General features: G+C 38.0%; 1 protein-coding gene across 5 annotated transcripts in view; it reads left to right on the top strand.

The window, feature by feature from the left end:
* Nucleotides 1–13730, top strand: part of DPP6 (dipeptidyl peptidase like 6) — a gene marked incomplete at both ends in the record, with an annotated part of 485505 nt that overhangs the window by 392407 nt on the left and 79368 nt on the right. The gene's annotated exons all lie outside the window — the stretch shown is intronic.

Below are 13730 nucleotides of genomic sequence, written 5' to 3'. Positions count from 1 at the left end.
GAAATGCTAAGTCATGGCTTGAATCAGCGATTGAGCATCTGGTTGAAGGCTGGGCTGACCCAGGGAGCTCAGGTGTGTGCAGTGCACTTGAGTGACCAGAAGGGGTGGATCCTGGCTCCATCCCTTCCCAGACCTCATTTAAGGGTTGGCAGCGGAGGTGAGAGTGTCTTGCTGCAGGTCCCTGTGTACCTGAGGCTTTCCAAGGGTAAGCTGTATCTTACCTTTATTTCTGTGCCCATTGATGTTGTATTTGAGCAACTCCTCATTTGCTGCAGCACAGGGCCTTGCTACTGCGCTATCATCGCTGTACTTTCCATCGCATTGCGGTGTTGAAGGAAGTTTTCAGAGTATGCCTTTAAAAAAAAAAAAAAAGCCAAAAAACCCACAAATCGTCAAATATCTTTTGTATTTCATGAAGCCTGATGTAGCGGTTCTGAAATCTCCAATTTGTTTTCTTTCTCTCGGCTACTGTTATCTTTGGGTTTGCCTATTTTTCACAGCTGGCTACATTCCTATGCTTCGTTTCCTGATATAAATCCAATAAGAAGTATTCTTATTCCCCCCAAAAAGTAAAAACAAATAGGAGCTTTAGAACAGCTAAGAAAATCTAGTCTATTTCTCCTCTTCCCAGTGCTTTCTTTCAGGGATTCCTTTATTTGTGTCCTTAGCTACGTTATTTTCAAAGTTGTGACTTAAGAAACAACAGTTGTCACTGCAAGTCTCTAAACCATGTTGGAAGAAAAAGAACAGGTGCAGGAACAAGAAGGTGTCTCTCCCTTTCTCCATCAAGAAAATGAGGTTGAAGAGAGTTATTGACCTCAAATCTCACAGGAATAGATGAGGCAATTTTTGCATCTCTGCATATTGACTTCTGACAAGCTTATTTTTCCTCATCTCACACACATACATACCCAAGTTTTGTCCTCTAACATGTGCCATTTTACCTTCCTTCTTCTGCTGCCTGACAGATCCCTGTTGAGCAGTTTGTGCTAATTCACAAGAGATTGGGATTTGATATTTGACCAAACTCTCATACTCATTTGTGAACACCAGCAAGTTCGTATCTTTAGGCTTCTGGTTACTGATAATGTACGATCAGCTGATAACGCATGATGTTAAGCATCCAGAGAGTTGTTTTTTGTTTGTTTGTTTTTTACTGTTTTCTTGCTTTAAGTCCAAGAAACTAAGCTTCACAACATAAACATACACATAATATAATAAAAGCTATCTCTGCTAATGGAAAGATAGTCCTGAGCTGTTTTACTAGTTTTTCTCAAGTTCATAAGGGCAGCTCCTTTTTTTTTTTTTTTAGTGTACTTTTGCTGTGAGCTTATGTGCTTCAGTGCCTCCAGTCACAGCACAACACTGATTCATGTTTATGTTAGTTCTACCAAGCTGAGTGGATATACTTGATTTTCATCTTAGAAAGAAGATTTCACTTTTTTCATGCCAAAGATAAGACAACCAATCTACTTATTCTACTGACTCCTCTATCAAAGGAATCTTTCTGTACTGAAAGAAAATATATCCAAATGGATGAATTACATGTCTCTTCCAGTCCAAACCATTCTATGATTCTATATATAAAAGAAAATATTATCTATATAGTTCAGAAAAATAAAGTTTTTTAACTCCCAGCTTCATCTTCTTATACTGAAATAACTGATCTCACTTTCCACCATTTTTTATTAAGAATACGGTATTATCTCAATTTCCTAATACATAAAGTTTGGTAAATATCCCTTCTTTGGGCTACATGCAGTCTTTTTTAAAGTAATCTGAAGCACTCCTACGAGTCTGGAAATATTGTGCAACTGTGGGTTTCTTCTGGATGTTTCTGTTTCAGGCTTCTAAATATGTATATCTGTTGGCCTATCATTCAGCAGCATTCCCTATTCCTGCTTTGCCAATCAGAATGGAGAAGAGACCCTAATTAGTAGTTTTAAGTGTTACCACATTAACACATATGCCTTTTGATCTTTTCCTCACCTGTTATTCACCCTGAAATAAAACTATGAGTGTAGTTTGTAAAATAAGGTGGCTTTCACACGCACATCTAATCTACTCAAAGCCAATTATCAGCAGAGGATTGCCAAAGAAGCTTCTCTTTAAAGAAAAAAAAACAAAACTGCAAGCATTACAAATGAGATAAAGAGAATATAAATACTCAGTCTTCTATATTTCGAGACTGATTGAGTTACTCTGAATATAATTCCAAGTGAAGTTAATTTCTCCTTCTGCAGGGACAGCATAGAGTGCTAATGCAAAGAAAAGCAGCACTCTTTCAAGTGTAAATGTTTGCTGGATTGTGTTGTAAGAGGAGAGAGAGTTCCCAAGGTGTTATTTCCACCTATGTGTTGACTCCTTCAGTCAGAACAAAACACGTTGAGTCCCAGGAAAGATGGGAGCAAGGGTTGTATGGATTTTCATCACCTTGAAGATATTCCAGTTTTCAGAAAACAGAATACTTTCCTGTCAAAATCTCTTGATTCCTTCTTTGCCGTTGCAAAGGGGAGGAAAGCTGGGCGAGTTTAGCCCTGCAGCTTTTTATTTCCGTTGTTTCATCCTTCCAAGGAGAACTTTTGGTCACCGTGTCTGACCTTGTTCTTGCTTGCTTGCCTAATGATTCATGAAAACAGATCTGCAACTGAACAATCTGAATAATTTGCATTCTTTTCAGTTTAGAATAAACAGCGGAATTTTCCCAGGAGCAATTTTCTATTTATCTTGTTTTCTTTTGTCTTTACTCATTAAATTATATGCCAATTTTTGGATTATAAACTCACCAGAGCATGGTTCTTGACTTCTCAATAGCCTGCAGAATGCCATACATTCTGACAGATCTACATAAATGGCAGCAGATATTGGAACTGAGAAAACCAATGTCAGGAAATCAAAATGCAGAAAAGCCCTCACTTCTGGCATCTCAAAAAATTGCTTTTGTCTTTCTCAGCTTTCAGCCCATGTCTTAAAAAAATAGAAGTCTGACAAGGCTGATGGAAGGATCGTGCCTTTACCTGTACTGACCTTCTGAGTATGCAAGGGGAGCCACCAACTTCAGTTCAAACATTCTCTAAGTATGGCACTTATTAATGGGCTGCTTCTTCTCTTTTGTCCTACCACATTAAACATCATTTATGCCTTTGCAGAGTGAAAAGCACAGTTAAATTTAAGCAGCAGTGCAGTTTTTTGTGCATGAAATTGTCTATTTGAGGTATTGGAAAAAAAATTCATTGTTAACAAGGTACAATCAACAGTCCAAAACCCTCAGTATGCAATGGCATCAATCCCATGACCTTCAGCACGTGCCTAGGTGATTTTCAGTCTGTATGCTGTATTTCTCTCAAGCAGCATCAAAGCATGATACTTTGCAGCAATATAAGGATCTTGATGTCGTGATAAGACTGCAAAAAACATGTTGTGCTCCTCCCTTGCCCTGTTCCATGTATGCTTATCTTGGATTTCTTCTCTTATCTTGATATTTGTGACTCAACAGAAATCATGCTTTTCTCCTTTTGGAGTTTCAATACCACCAGGGAAAAAAAGAAAAAAAAGATAAGCAAAGAGCTTTTGTTGATTGATCTTACTGGATTATTTTAATGCTTTCATGCTTTATAGCTTTGCATTTTTACATTTTTAGAATGAGTTTCTGCATACATGCAGAGGGGTCACGCAAGGTTTCCATACTGTATTTCCCTCAGTACTGTCTGTGCATATTAGAGTTGCTATCAATCTGAACTCAGTTCTCATAGAACGTGTGAGAAAGACAGACTTGGGTTCTCTATTTATCCACAAAAAAATCCACACAGTGCAGAAATTTCCTTTGCTGGTTTGCCTGAAGGCAGGAAATGCTTTAGGAGCAAGACCTAGTGCATGTCTGTTGCTGAAGTGTGCAAAGAATCCCAAACCCTGAGGTTTTCAGGATGCTTTTGTCTAAGTTACTCCAAAATGAGCACATCTAAGTTCAGAATGTTTGCCTCAAGGACAAGCTGGGGGTGTACGTGGGCACTGTTATCATAAGGATGGCACAAGCAGTAGGGCTATTCTAATAGTGCACAGTGAGTGTTTACATGCATTGCCAACACTACAGTACCGTTCATGGAAATGGTTATACTCCAACTGTCAGAGGCAGAAGACTTTCTGCTGTGATGCTGTTTTTCTTCCTATAATTCCCTGTAACAGTCTGATGGAGACAAATGATCAGTGACACATCAGATGTGGGGGATAGCAGTTCTTCACAGCTTTAGAGGCAGGAGCTACAATTCCAAAAAATCTCTCGTATCCCAGTATTTATCTTTCAGCAAAGAAAAACATATTTGAGGTTCTCCTGGGTGTTCAGTCTTTTACTGTTTCCACTGTCTTTTTATACTTCCTAAGATGTGCAGGGAGAGGATCATTTTTTGCATTAATTAATTGCATTTAATTGCAGGATTTTTTTTGTATGCCCTTGCATTTATGGTGAACTCAGAGAATGGTCAAAATGGGTTCCTCTGGCATTCAGAGCCAATAAATCTTCTGATGTCGACTCCTCTGAAGCAGGAGCTACCTTTTATGCTTGCAGATTGTGCAGCAATCAAGTGTATAATTTGTTCTAAAGCAGTAAAACTTAGGTATCACAGCAGGTGCAGTAAGAAATCTCCATTTCAGTGAAATGCAAATGTCAAAGAAGAAGAGGAACAAATCTTTCAGCCTCTGCCACGTTAGGTCTTTGCCAGGTGCCCTCAAACAATGAATGCTAATGATGGTTAAAGAGGTTGTTGTTATAAGTATTGCTGTCAAAAAGGAAAGAAAGAAGAAAAAAGCAAAGCAGTGCCGTTTAGAGAAATACTGGAGTTCATTTGTATATAAAACATTGAATGATAGGTCCTGCCATACAGGGTCACAATGAATCAGCTTTGCCTTTTGTTATCAAGAAACTTCAACACCTAGCACAATGTCTTGTTCCCTAGGATATCTAGATGCAAAATGCAGGTTAAGTGATGGCACCTGGAACTGAAGTGGCCTGACTCCTTTAATTAGCAGGTTGTTCCCTGCATGAATTCATGCCAGTTTAGTGCTTGGCAGAATATCTGCACAGATCACAAGTGAGGAGGATTTCTATGGGAGGTACTGAGTCATTTGTTGTTTTTCTAATCCAGTTGAGCCTTTGAACTAATAACTGCTGCGGGTCTATTTGTTTCTACTATTATTTCACACTTCTTTAAAAGTGTTGTTTTTAAGCTGGACTACTCTCACTTTCTATTTTTACAATGGCATCTGAATCAATATTTAACTGTGGTCTGCTATATGTAATAATTTTGGCTTGGTTATCTCAGTTGCAAGGGAGAAAATGTTCCTTCCTTTCTAATCGCTGTGTCTGCCCAATTCACAGTTAGAGGACAGCTTTATGTATAGTTCCTGAATTCTGGGAAAAGCAAGAGTTTCAGAAAACCTTCACTTCATCCCCTTTCCCAGTGTCAAAATCTTTATGAAATCTGCAGTGAGATATGTGTATATTCCAAATATGGGGGCAGGTTGCTACAGTTGGAAATTCCCTTTCCCTTTTTTTTTTCTTCGTAATTAGTGGATATCACTGAAAAGGTGTTGTGTTGGTTTGGTTTTTTTCCTTTTTATGCTTTGCTCTTTGATCATGGTGACTGTGGTGTACTATTTTTCATTTCTACACGTGCTTCTTGCTTTCTCTGACATCAGTAAGTTTAACATGCAGTCCTCATTCATGAAGGGAATGTTTCTGCATCCTCACTGTGAGCTCTGCTGTCCCTTTCCATTTCAACATTCTCAGTGCTGTATTTTCACCAATGTCAAGAGAAGATGCTTCAGTAGTCATTACTGGAAGAAGTTATGGGTACTTTAGATAACATATCAGCCACTTGGTGGACGTGAAGTATCTGGAAGAAAAAAAATAAATAGATGATTTGCCATAGAAGTTCTACCAATGAATCAAAGAAAAATATACTTTTTGTCCATCTAAATGTGAGAGCCATACAGTGACTTAGTACTGAGGGCATTTCCCCTGGTGGTTGCCACTGCCACAGACTTCTTCCATGACTTCATAGCCATTACATAGCCATTGTTTTTCTGTTTTAGTTACAATATAAAGATGACAATATACAGTCCTCCTTCCCAGTGAATTTACAGGATTAAAACATTAATTGTTGTGGGCACACACATACGTACAAGGATATAGTTAACAAAAATGCACTTATTGATGGATCTGCTATGCTACCTTAGAGTATTTTGCTTCTTCTTTTTTTTTCAGTCACAGAGCAATTCACCATCTTGATGCACTATAGTACAAGTACCGAGTTCTCTTCTCTTATGTTACTGTAGCTCATTGTATGCTACTGCAGTGTCACAAAAGCACAAAATTTCTGATAGTAAAACACATTAGGGTCGGTTCCACTGAAAACAGTTCCCTCCTTGCTATCTGAAATGTTGATGTTCCTTTACTTTGCTTGAGTCAGAGCATTAGTGTTTCTGGCATCCTGTTAGCTGTGATTTGTAGATGCAATCCACTGAAGTTATAAGTTTCCTTTTGTTTTATAAAGAAGCAGTCATAAGTAACATTATGTTTAAATGCTATACTTTAGGACAGCAGAAGCAGTCTCTTAGTTTGCACTGCCTAATCTACTTGCACTGTGGAGCAGCTCACCTTTGTTTGCACTGGTGATCTCACCATCCCCAGGCATTTGTTTGAGGCATGAAAAAGCCTTTAGCACAGTTCTGTTAGGCCTTCTGGTATTTGCTGCTCAGCTCCTGGAATAAATGCTGATGGTTTTTATACCATACTAAACACTGTATGAAAGAAGCATATTGCGCTGCATTGCTCACTGTGTAAGGATGTTGTGTTCTTGGAGGAACCCAGTTGCAAGTTTTCTTTATGCTGACAAGTAATTCGTGTGCTGCCCTCAGCCACATATTCATTCTATAACAGAATAAAATAGTTAAAATTATACACTGTATCATCTCTTATTAAATAATCTAATTTATAGCAATGCCCCACATAACCATCAATGGTATTAGTTTACAGAATACAAGATAATCCATCAAGGAGAGCTTAAAAGCAGAATCTGAGTTCCATACCAAATGGTACATTTACTGATACATACTTTAATACAACAAGGCAGTCATAAATTAAAATAACCCCATTAGAATCCAGGGCAAAGAATTCCAAGCGGACATGGTTCTCTTTGTCAGTGTGAAATAAATGCTCTTTCTTCCCCGAAGAACAGAAAATAGGGCAGCATATTTTTTCTTAAAACATCTATTTTAAAATCTTCCAAGCTATAATAATTGCTCATTTGGCCAGACTCTAGCAGATTCTAGGTGTAATTAGAATCTCTACATGTTATTGACTAGCGTGCTCACGAAATATAAATGGAAATAGATGGTGTTTGTAATGATGCAGTGTCGAAAACGTGAAGAGGCTTGTAGAAACCTGAGAAGAATATTAATGTAGTTAAGAACTTAAGCTGAAAGAATTGAGACAAAAATCTGTGTTCAGTTTAAAAAGAAAAAAAATGAAATGTGATTCAGTCATTGCTCCCATAGTTTGTTGAATGGGACTTCATTTAGCACGCCAGCTTAGAGCAGCTCTAGAGACCATAAGAACTACAGGATCTTACAAATTCTTCTTTCCAAAGGATACCTTAGTATCTCTAGTGGAAAAGGTCTACAGAATGCTGTTCACAGGATCCTCCGGTGACAACAGAATAGCTCTAGAGGCTCAAGAAGCAAAGCCTTTACACCCTTGTGCAAGCTGTTACATCTCCTGGTTGCCTTTGGGACAGCTGGGACCTAGTCACTGCCTGTAGAAATAAAAATACTTTGTCTGAGGATGTGAGGAATGGAAAAACATCCCTCTGACTTCTTAGTCTCTTCGCTAGTTGTGGGCAATGACAGCAGAATTAGGGTCTTAATGCTTATTTTACAAGGGAGTTTTGTACAGTTTACAGGTGGTAACTCTCTGCACTTCCTTTGCTAAATGTGTAATCAAAGCAACTACGTGCAGCAGTTTTCTGTTGCAGTAATTCTGGTGGTTTTCCTTTGCAGAACTGATTGCATTTCCTTTTTTTGTTGTTTTTTTGTTTGTTTGTTTTTTAAATAACACAAATCTCCATTCAGTTACTCTCTTACACTACTTGTATCAGGCATGGAGCCTTTGATCTCTGAGTCAAAAATACTGCTCCTGAAATGTCTATGAACCAGCACTGTTCTTATGGGTGTCAATCTGTACTACTGTATTCTCTGGTCTTAGTGGTCTTCTCAGCTGTTTTCAGCTTCTCAATCTTGAAAGCCTTCCTGCAGAATATTTCTAATACTGGAATAGTCCTCGCTTCACTCTGTAAGTGCCACCTTTGGCCTCTTCTAGGAAGAAGATAAGTAAATTTTACCCTTGTCCAAAGTAAACGTTATCTGTGTGGTGCATACGTTCAGAAAGCGTGTCCTCTAAATCCTTGCCCTGGGAATCAGTTATCTTCTTACTTTGAATTACAGCAAAGCTAAACCCTTAAATGAAAAATTGAACCTGTAGCCTTCCCTGTCAATAATTTATCAGAATTTCTTTCTCTGCAATATGTTGATTAAATAGAATAGTTTCATTCATTCATTGTCAATCTTAATGATGGCATTTTGGTTTTGTGAAAAAAGAATCAACTTTAAAAACTTTCTTTCACTTCTCCATCATCATTGCTGTATGTCTCTTTCCAAACCTGCAAAATTGAACTCTGTGATGCAGGAGAATAAAAATGTTTTGACTCACTATTTTTATCCCAATTGCTATCAAGCTTTTCTTTTTAAATAGCTGGTGTTAGAAGTCTAATTAAAATATTCTCTCTTTTTATATAAGCTTACTGTTGAGGAACAGTTTATGCTTTTATTACTCTTTTTTTGAAGAACTGATGAGTTGGTGTAATCATATCATATGCATTAAGAACAACACTTATGATAAATATGAACTTTGATGTTCAACTAGCTTCCATTTATGCATTTTTTCCACATTCAGATAATCATCATTTATTGAATAATGCATAATCAATCAGTAACAAGCTTTAGAAACTGATTTTGCATTGATCATGCATTTTTCTGCATGAGTTGGTGTAAGAATTATCATTGCAAAATGCCAAGACCTTTTCAGTGCAGTGCTTGTCAGATTTCCATGATGTCCCAAAGTGAGAACATGATGATTGTATCTGCTTCAAGATGCTGCGTGGACACAGATGGGCATGCTAATTCTGTGTAGTAAGGACGAGCTGGGGGAAGCAGCAAGGGAATCTTTCTCTTGACAGTTTTTCACTTTCACAGTCCTCAGCTTCCGGATGTCACATGGCAATGGCAAAACAGAACTGGTTTGAGAGGGGCCATCTTCAAAATATTTGAATGGAAGCAGAGGGAGCGTAGAAACTGAGGTGGAGGGAGAGATCTCCCTGGGTGCGCATTTTCAGGAGCTTGATAATGCTCCAAATTACTTGTGTCCATGACCTGACAGCTCCATGATACTGCTTGCACGCTGTGGCTTTATTACTGCCCGCAGCCAGTTATTTAGTATATAAATGAAGAGGTAATACTTTTCTTCCTGGACGCATCAAGAGGCTCAAGCTGTCTCGTTTTCAGATGGATTTCAGACCTGTGTGATGTGTAACACCGTGCAAGTGTAAGGTAGTTAATATTTAGTTCAGTTCAAAACATGAAATTTTATCTGGCTGTATTCAACCGAAAAATAAATGGAAGCTTTTAAAAATTAACAGAGCACCTTACATGAAGAAGTTTAAAATGCCCTTGATGGCACTGTAGGACTTTTCATATGTACACCTGGCTGAAGAATTAGTTGATGTAAAGGAGTAAGAACCTTAAATTGTGCCTAGATTGGTTTCAGGTGGTAGAATCCTCGTTTGAGGGAATTTGGTAGTCCAGTTCTGTTGAAGGATTGACTAGCCACACAGAAATCTGCCTCAAGTGATCACCTTCATTTACCCACATAGATTCATGTTAGGCTTGTTTGAAGAAATCAGTGCCTGCTTCTTAAGATGTGACTGGCATTTAGTAGAGGAAATCATGTGAAGGAGAAACAGTGTGACTTGGACATGATTAGGACTGCAAGTAACAGAGAGCTAGTGGACCATTTCTTGAGTAGATTAAGATACCTGATACTTACTTTTGGCTGTCTATGGTTGGTAGAAGCAGTAGATACCTAAACTGCATGGACTGCTTTGATTGACTTATTTGGACATGGAAGCAACCTGAAAGCTGTAAAAGCTGCCAGAGAATGAGAAGTCCGTAGAGTTAGGCAATTCTTCATTGGTATCTAGGACAGTCTGGCTCACGCCTTTGGAGCCACACACTGACAGAAGGTCACAATCAAGGTGAGGTAGGATTGATGCCAACCTGCATGCATTGGCATATACACAGAGCAAGATTCGTAAAGAACCATTTTTCTTTGTTATTTCAGCAAAAGGATTTTTGTAGCAGCTGTGGCTCTGCCTGTGCAGAAGGGAACATTATGAGTTCAGTATCATGTTGAAGCTGACCGTGGCTCTGCAAGTAATTTGATCAGTATGACATGCAGTTCATTACAGGACAAGGAGCAATTGGGATCTTTTGTCTCTCAGTCTTCACAAGCTTATAATAGTCTACCTGATGTAAAATTATAATTATAGCACGGATGATCTTATGGTTCATGCATTGGAATAGAGCTCGAGCAGCTCAAATGTGACTCATGGTTTTGCTGGTGCACTTATGTGACACTAAAAACTGCATTTGTCTTCATATACATCGGTTTCTAGAGCAATTCAGATGAATAGTATGAAATATATGTGGGCTCTAAATGCTTTTCCAGGACAGTAGAGGTTTCTCCTGCATTCTGTATGATACTACAGAATGTTTTAGATGCTGTGAGGGGCTTAAAATGGCTCTGGGTACCTGTGACCTGTGAGTCTTGTCTTCAGTGTCCCTGCTTTTCTTTTCTTTTTTTTTTTTTTTTCCTCCACATGTTCAGTGAAGACTATTATCTCCATTCTAGGCTTACCAGTCTATGAAAATATGCTGTTGGGGTAGGGATGATCTTTTTCTGTGCATTTGTTCAGCATCTAGAACAGAGAAGTCCATGGATAATTACTTTTACATAGATATCTTTACTGATTTTGCAAAATTAAATGTGTTTCTGAGAGACAGAATTCTAAAATGAATCTGCTATTTCATTTATTCTGCCAGAATACTCCCTCAGGTAAACTGGCTTGCCAGCTTATTTGAAGACTTCTGTAAATGGAAAAAACCAACAGCTGCAAAAATCACAATAAAAATGAAATGAGGCTTTAATATTAAAAAATGGAAGAAAATGGAGTGCATTATGTTAGATGAGGAGAAAGTAGATGTTGATTTAAAGCTGTGTTCCACTGTTAATTGAGGCTTCTATTTTGAGACCGTTGCTCTTTCAGACTGCAGTTGGGCTGACTTGGAATTTAATACATGTTCAAACCTTTTGTGCCTGTCTATACATGAGGCTGGGTCTTATTCACCAAACTCTCAATGCTAAATAGACAAACTTTTCATGTTAACTAGTGTCCTGTGTGCTGACCTTGCAGTGGGAAGGTTGCCCTCTGGCATGTAGGAAGTATTCACACTTCTCCAATGTGTAAGGTAATAAGCATCCAGACATTAACTTCATATTTGGTGATGCTAAATTTTAAAGATGTCATTCATTTAGTTGGCAAGAGAACTCGGAATTCTTCCTGAAATTTGGAGAATAAATCAAAGCATAAAAAGCACAGATTAATGTGTGTTAATTTATTTTCCCATGGTCTTTGAGGAAATGAGAAGTTCTCACCTCTTTGGCTGTAAGGAAGGGGGAGTGAAATAACTGTAAAAGGAAGTATAGTATGTTTCAGTTCAGAATAGTCAGCCTTTAAATAGTTGCAAATGAAGTTTGACATGGATCAGTCAGTGTTGTGATGGATCTTGTGTGTTGTAAGATGATTGAGTTTACTTTGCATTAGCTTAGTATACATTTATTTTACTGGATAAACACCTAATCTTTGACTAAAAGATCTCCTTCCATCTTAGGCACGTGGTCTAAACTGCATAGTACTTTCTTCTTTAATATTAGTTTTGTAAAACTAATGGCTTGCAGTAATCAGTTCTAATACAAATTGTGATCAGGCAGATTTCTTCCCGGTTCACAGGAACTAGTGATGTGTTGATACCCGAGGCTGAGGGCATAGTGGCTTATGCTGAAAATGCTAGGTGATATCATGAGCCCCATAAGGGCAACAGCAAAATCCCCATGGGTTTATTATCCTGGGAGTGAGCAAGTAAGTTTTTTTTAAAAAAAGTCTTTATCTCAGTCCCCCAGGGCACTCTAGTTATCACTGCGAAGAAATATTTCATTTTTTGAGCCCCATTATAACATCCAGAAGGGAGAGAAGGGAGTCTGCCATTACACCCCAGAGTGTCACGCTAATTCTGATTTCAATAGGAGAAAGTCTTTTTATCCATTTTCAAACAGCATTCTTTTAGGTTTTGTTGGTTTCTGTGATACTTGGAAAAGAAAAATTGAAGGCTAAAAGTACATTTATTTTTTTTTTTACCTCTTCTGTCTCATGCTTTCATCTTGTTTAGCTTATGACTTGTGTATTTTACAGGGTTAACGGTTACGGTTTCTTCAATCGATATGTGGATGTTTGTGTTCTTCTTACTTCTTTCAAAATATCTTATTTTTTGGAGGCTGTGAAATGTAATAACATTTAATGGGCACAGTGTAATAACATAAATGTAAATGTAAAATGTAATAACAAACCTGCACAGTGCTCAACGTGGGGATCTCCCCCTGACATTGCCCAGCTTTATTTCCCATGCCATTAGTTGCACTCAGTGCTGGATATCATGTGCTGTCCATCAGAAAAGGCATAGACATTGCAAGGATCTTGGGGCTAAAATCGTTCTCAAATACACACACCAGAAGAGAAGGACATGAAAATTATTATGCTCTCCATCTTCTGTGCAGAGAGGCACACAAAACTCAGCTTGACCCCTTCTGTTGTCCTTTCTTTTATTATTTAAGATTGCTACATAAAGTAAGCATAAAATAATGTGGAAATGATGTCCATGGATTTTTTTAATTGCACAGATTTATTATTCTCTAATTAGCTCAAAGGATTCTGATTGCTTGATAGGAAGCGCTACTTTAATGTCACAAAATGTAAACAGTAGAAAATATTATAAAAAGGTTTAAAAAAAAAAAAATCTAATATCTCTAGACCAGAAAGTGAAGTAATCCAGAGACATCTCTTTTTGATGAATAACGGAATTTCAAAAGCTTTTTCTTAATTTATAAGATACATTACATGGAAATCTTCCGTCTGCTGCTTCAGTTATTTTTTATCTTGATTATGCTTGACATTTTTAGGGTACAAGGCACTGTAGTTAGGAGGATAATTTTAAATTCTCTATGAGGTGCTGCAGTTTGGCTCTGAATTACACGGGAGATGGTTTGAAGTCAGTGCACTTTATTATTTTCCATTGCAGCTACCAGATACCCTATGCAGCCTGACTAGTGCAGTGACGCTTTGAAAGACAAAGCAGTGAAGACAGAAAACATTGCAGTGCTTTACAAAGCACAGGGCAGAGGCAGGTTGTCATTCTGCCGTATTTATTTTTCCTGTAGACTCATTTAACATTTAAAAGAGTACAAAATATTGCAAAGCCTTCATTTGCTGGGAGAAGCCTGGCAAGAAATG

This window comes from Tetrao urogallus (assembly GCF_951394365.1).
Source record: "Tetrao urogallus genome assembly, chromosome: 7".
NCBI classification, from domain to species: Eukaryota; Metazoa; Chordata; class Aves; order Galliformes; family Phasianidae; genus Tetrao; species Tetrao urogallus.
The sequence above is the reverse complement of the archived record's forward strand: the minus strand, read 5'-3'. Positions and strand labels throughout refer to the sequence as shown.